The sequence below is a fragment of the Vulpes lagopus genome, chromosome 20 (genome assembly GCF_018345385.1).
Source record: "Vulpes lagopus strain Blue_001 chromosome 20, ASM1834538v1, whole genome shotgun sequence".
Lineage (NCBI taxonomy): Eukaryota > Metazoa > Chordata > Mammalia > Carnivora > Canidae > Vulpes > Vulpes lagopus.
The window spans coordinates 17,317,177-17,324,328 of NC_054843.1; positions in this window are offsets into that span (position 1 = coordinate 17,317,177).

Consider the following 7,152-nt stretch of genomic DNA (forward strand, 5'->3'; position numbering starts at 1 on the left):
AATTTAGGGGATCCCTGGGTGGCTCAGTGGTTTAGCACCACCTTCAGCCCGGGCTGTGATCCTGGAGTCCCAGGATCGAGTCCCACATCGGGCTCCCTGCATGGAGCCTGCTTCTCCCTCTGCCTGTGTCTCTTCCTCTCTCTCTCTCTCTGTATCTCTCATGAATAAATAAATAAAATCTTTAAAATAATAATAATAATTTAATTTAATTAATTTAAATTAGTCTTTTAAAATAGCTGCTTCACTTAGTTATCAGAACTCTTTTAAGTATATTTGGAACAACTTTGGTATGTGTACCTATTTTTCAACTATAAATTTTATGAAACCAAAATCTAGCAGATTTTCTGATGGAAATTTAGCAACCAAATTGAGATGAGCTGTTTTGTTTTTTTTTTTTTTTAATTTTTATTTACTTATGATAGTCACAGAGAGAGAGAGAGGCAGAGACACAGGCAGAGGGAGAAGCAGGCTCCATGCACCGGGAGCCCGATGTGGGATTCGATCCTGGGTCTCCAGGATCGCGCCCTGGGCTAAAGGCAGGCGCCAAACCGCTGCGCCACCCAGGGATCCCGAGATGAGCTGTTAATAAAATACAGGATTTTAAGGGCTTCAAAAAAATGTAAAATATCCCATTAATACTATAATTAATGATTCGTTATACATTAATACTGTGCATTGATGACACATTATAATAATATTTGGGGTTGATCAAGGTTAATAATGTATATCTTTAAATTAATTTCACCTCTTTCATTTTACTTTTTTAAATTTTCAATTACATATGTGGCTTATGTTATATTTTTATTGGACAGCAATTTCCTAGATCAATGGTTCTCAAATTTTAATATGCATGAGAATTACCTGGAAGGCGTGGAAAATATGGTGTTTTAATTGATAATGACAAGAGGAGGTAAAGGAGAGAATCTGAAAAAGTGACCTTTCAGTAGAGGTCTGAAGGTGAAGATTTGGGAAGAGGACTGCTACAAAGAGACAGAACAGCATCAAGTGGGATCTGAGGCAAGAAAATGATTGATATTTCTAACAAGCTCCTAGAGGCCCTTGTGTCCAGATCATAGTGCAGAAAGACACTGCAACATGGCAAGAAATCAGAAAGGCACATGGGAACCAAATTGTGCATGGCTCTGTAGGTCTTGGTGAGGAGTCTGAATTTTATTCAATGTGCTAAGGAAACACTTGAAAGAATTTCAATCAGTGGAATATGAGGTTCTGATAACATTTCTAAAAGACTCCTCAAGCTAACACTTGGAACACAGGTTGAATATGAGCAAATTGGGAATGGACAGAACACGAAGAAGGCTATTGCAGCGATAAAGGGAGGGCTAACTTAAATATGCTAAAACAATCTAATGGAATTCTAAGCAGCTACTAACAATAATGACTATGAAGATTGTCCAAATACCAAAAATGTTCAGAATTCAAGGTTAACTGGCACAGGCGCAGAACATAAAGTTGAGTAGACACTATGCTTTGACTTTGTGATGTTATGTATGTATATAAAGACTAAATGAGAATGCAGCCCACCTACTTCAAAGAAGAAAAAAACTAGTAGGAACATGGATGATACTTTTCCTTTTCCAAAAAATAATTTAATGGAATATTACTTTAGAACAACATAAATTGGGAAACTATCTTTAGTTACTTGAAAGATTTCTCTTGCCTATCCTCTTAGTAAAATGAGATCTTATCAGCCCAAAAGATAAAATGTGTTGTTGATACGAGCCACACCTGCATTTGTGTTTAACCCTCCAGAGTGAGTTTCCATTTACATTTTACCACAGACATTACATTAGCTTTTCTATATCAGTCTCTGCACTACACCACAAAGAAGATATTATCCATTTGAAGAATTCCTAATTCTGCTAAAAATAAATGCATCAGGTCTCCAACTGCGAGACATTGGTGGCCATCTGATTTCAAATCCCCACATATAACCTCACACCAACAAAGACAAGCATAATATCTTCTAACTAGTTATGATTTGTGTGCTTAAATGCTTAATGATTGTCACATGCTGGTTTTATATCCTGCTACCCTACTGAATTATGCATCTAACAACAAAGAGACCTAAATATGTGAAATGAAAGCACACAAGGATGGTTACTGAAATTGTTTTCCTCAGTAACCTGGCAGGAGGAAAAGGCTTTCTAATGACGTCAAAAGCCAGATACCAAAAAAATGAAAATTAAAAAAATATGACCTCTTAAAAATGAAAATGATTTGCATGGCATAAGGACCGACCACAAGCAAAATCAAAAGACAAAAGAAAAACTGGCAGAAAAAAAATGCCAAATATGTCACTTTAAAAGATCTAACATATAAATAATTTTTCAATTGAGGAAAAATCCCACCAAACTCCTATAGAAAAATGGGCAAAGATGTGAATATATCATTCACAGAATGATTAAAAACAGGCTCATGGGGATCCCTGGGTGGCGCAGCGGTTTGGCGCCTGCCTTTGGCCCAGGGCGCGATCCTGGAGACCCGGGATCGAATCCCACGTCAGGCTCCCGGTGCATGGAGCCTGCTTCTCCCTCTGCCTGTATCTCTGCCTCTCTCTCTCTCTCTGTGACTATCATAAATAAAAAAAAAAAAAAAAAAAAATTTTTTTAAAAATAAATAAATAAAAAAAAATAAAAAAATAAAAACAGGCTCATGGAATCATGGAAAGATGTTCATTTTCACTCATGACAGCACAAATGCAAGAGAGACCACCTATTCCCATCAAATTGACAAAACAGAAAAACTTGAAAGCTTAACAATGGATTATATTGACAGAGCTGGGGAGAAACGGACACTCACATGCACTTCTGGTAGAAATGGAAAAAACGAGACCTCCTCTCTGTAAGAGAATTTAACAATATTTAACAAAAGTACGTATGCATTTACCCTTCAGCCCAACAATTCCACTTGTGTGAGTTTACCCTGCAAACACAGCAATAAGAAAGCACATATTTTCAAGGGTTATTTATTGCAGCATTATTTGTAATTATAAAATATTGGACACTAATATGCCCCAGCATATTAGAAAACTATGGTACACATCTACAATAGACCACTATAGAGCAATAAAAAATGATGGAGGGTATTCATGCTGGTTGCTGTGGGCATCCACATATCTAGGCTGAGGGGTAGGGAGGAATGGTACCCACCAGCTCTTTTGTTCTTGGAGAAGTTTCCTAAGGATCCCCACTCCTACAGCACTTGTTCTCAGTGTAGTAAATATGTCCTTCTCTATATCCCAGGCACCTTTCAAACTGCTCTCAATGCTGTTCCTGCCAGGTTGTCTGTTACGCAGGATCTTTAAAGGCAGGGACTGTTTTCTACCGCCCTCCCTCTCTCCCAGATTTTTCCCACCCACTGATTTCTAAAGTTCATGATGACAAGACTCACTGGTTATAAAAACTTGTAAAGTTAAGCCCCACTGGTTTTCAAAGCCAAATGTTACTTGGACTTATCTTCCGATGTGGGTCCCCAGTGGCTGGGGTATCCTCTCCCTTCCCTGTGATTGTGGGGTTCCTCCCAGTTGTGGCTAATTTCCCTAGGAATTTAGTTCCTGACCATGTCTCCACCCCTCCCATCTCTTTGATGTGGCCTCCTCTCTGTGAGGAGAGGAGCAATCAATATTTTTCCTATGTGCTGAATGCCATTAACTGGGGAGGATCTGTTCTGCCAGCCTTTGGGTCATTTTTGGAATTTGGTGCACTGATGTGCCTGTTGCCGAGGTGCACCTATGGGATGAAATGAGCTTACAATCCCTCTACTTTGCCATCTTCCCAGAAATCTTGGAGCAATAAAAAATGAATGAAGACAATCGCTATGAACTGATATGGAGTGATGTCCAAGATGTATTATTCAGTGAACTTACTTCCCTGTAGACAGACTTTTTAAACTAAATTAATATTTCAAAACATACGGTTATTACATGAACTCTCTCTCAAATTTTCTTTGACAAACTAATATGGCCATATTTGAGTGTGGGTACCCCCACAAACTCAAAGCCCACTTTTAATTTTTAGATGCTCATCAAATAACCTTGGGAGATATACAAATGAGGACTTCAAAAGGGTGATTTGCCTAAACCTTGTGAATCAGGAACAGGTCTAGAGATCTGTGTTTTTGTTTTTGTTTTTTTTTTAAGATTTCATTTATTTATTCTTGAGAGACGGGGCGGGGGGCAAAGACACAGGCAGAGGGAGGAGCAGGCTCCATGCAGGAAGCCCGATGTGGGACTCGATCCCGGGACCTCAGGATCATACCCTGGGCCAAAGGCAGGAGCTAAACCGCTGAGCCACCCAGGCTGCCCTAGAGATCTGTGTATTAACAGACTTCGCAGGTGTTCCTGAATCCCAAGAAACTTTCAGCATGTATACTTCTAAACTGTAACACAATGATAGTAATACAAAGCAAAAAAAAAAAATCCTAATAGTAATACAATCCATTTTAGGATTGTTAGGTTGATTAAATGAGATAATACACATGAGGGGATGATTTTCTAAAATGTAAGGAACATTTCATCATAACATAGATTATTATCATGTGACATAGAATCGAGGGAGAAAGTCCTATAACCAAGAACTTTTATCAAAACTGCTCTTCTTAAAAGCTTTAAAAAAGGCTCTTTGTTTAAGCCTTCTCACAGTTGGTATCAGTTCTGGCACAGGAAAGATGCTCATTAAACTAAATAATTGCTGTTGCAAAAGCTCATCCTCAAGTTCTTTGTCTCATGTTTCTGATACGGCCAAACCAAGAGTCTTAAACTTCACCCAAACCAAATAGGCAGTTAGTTTTGAAAGACAACTTAACCTCTATGGTTAATAGTAAAAGCTCTGCTCTGAAGTTACATTATCAGGACACCACTCATTGCTGTGTGACCTTGGGCAAAGTTATTTATTCATGCTGGGTCTCAATGACTGTTCACACAACAAGGGTGACAATGATAGTATCCACTTCATTAGGATGTTGAAAGTATTAATTAAAAATTTAAAGAACCTAGAAATGGTTCTGGCACTAAATAAGCAATCAATATTTTTTCTATGTGCTGAATGCCATACTTTAGGTCATTTCCCTTTTTCTTCTTCGTTTTGTTGTTGTTGTTGTTGTTGTTCCGCTTGCATTCTTCCAGATTTTTTTTTCTTTTGTATGAGCCTTGCTTTTCTTGGCATCCACACATCTTCTAATGAACATAAAGACCAGACACAAGTAGAAGACTTCCATGTATACAAAAGGGTTTGGGTTTTTTTTTTTTTTTTTTTGCTTATTAATGAGTAACTAATTGCAGTGAGTTATATTAATCAGACTATGTGATGAAATAAGTCATTTGAAGAAAAATAAACTTAAAGGGGATCATCACCACTCAGGCACACTCTATTATATCACAGCAAAATCTGATATGCGATCTTTCCACACCAGAACTTGCAGAGCCTCTAGCTGACTTGATAATTTACCTTTAGTTTTTTCATCTATGAAACAGGGAACTTCACCTGGACAATCCATGAAATCCTGTTCTGTTCTAACTCTCTGGCTCTAAATAAGACTGTAGGTTAAAATTACTCATACCTCATATATCCCCTAGAGCTTTTTAATCATCTACAGACATTTAAAATGATGGTTTATACATCATCCAAAGGCAGAACTATAATGTAAATGCGACACCAAATTACACATGAAATACTAATATATGCTCATTGATGAATATATCTTAAAGTTTCAGAACTATGGCAGGACTTTTTTTATAAAAGATTATATTTATTTATTTATTCATGAGAGACACACAGAGAGAGGCAGAGACACAGGCAGAGGGAGAAGCAGGCTCCATGCAAGGAGCCTGATGCAGGACTTGATTCTAGAACCCCAGGATCATGACCTGAGCTGAAGGCAGACGCTCAACCACTGAGTCACCCAGGCATCCCTATGACAGGAATTAAAGTATCTTCAAGAGATAAAGCCGTTCAATTTTCAAAATGCAATAGTAGTTACTTTCATATTGTTAGGAAACACCTAATTGACATGATCAGACTAAAAGATTTTATTTAAAAACCCATTTTGTCATTATCAGAGAATACATGTTTATTGCTAAATATTTGCAAAACATATAAATGAGAATAAAGAAGTACATATCCATGTACTCACTAGGTTAGGATCTCAAAGGAAATTCAGTTTTGCTTCTTCCTTAGAGAGACCATGAGATTTTTCTGTGTTATTCAATATTCTCCACAGACATGAGTTTAATGACAAAACAATATTGCAAAAGATGCATGCATCTTTTTAAAGCTAGCATTTATTATATGTTAAGAGCTATGTATAGCTATAGTGAAAATTTGGAGAAACTGTTAAATAACAATTAGAATTCCAGCAGTCAAAAAATAGCTATTTTTTACAAATTCGTGTGTATTCTTATCTCCCATGTATATATTAGACACAGCTTTTGAAAAAACTTCTTTGGGCTGCTTGGGTGGCTCAGTCAGTTGAGCCGCTGACTCTTGATTTCAGCTTAGGTCATGGTCTCAGGGCTTTGGGATCAAGCCCCATGTTGGGCTCTATGCTCAGCAGGGAATCTGCTTTGGGATTCGTTCTCCCTCTGCCCCTCCCCAGCTCTCTATTTCTCAAAAATAAATCTTTAAGACAAAATATAAATTTCCTTGAGGTATAATTTACATACACTAAAACATACATATTTTAAGTGTTCTGTTATTGTATATTTCCATGACTTCAGCACATGCATACACCGGGGTGATGGCCACTATTATCAGGATACAGAACCTTACCATCATCCCCAAAAAGTTTCCTCATGACCCTCTGTAATCAAATTTATATTTCTACCCCCATTCCCAGGCAACCACTAATCTGCTTTCTGTCATTATAAATTAATTTTGCCTTTTCTAGAGTTTCATGTAAACAATACTATACGGTGATTTGTTTGCATCTGGCTTCTTTGCTCAGCATATTCTTCCAGCGATTCATTCACATTGTTGCATATTCTTCAAACTTGTTTTACTGCCAAGCAGTGTCTCACTGTATAAATATATAGCACAATCATCCATGGATTATTTCCCTTGGATATTTTCCTTTTCCATTTATCCACGTAACTATATATCATAAGGACTTACCTCAGTATTTTAAAGTATTGGATAT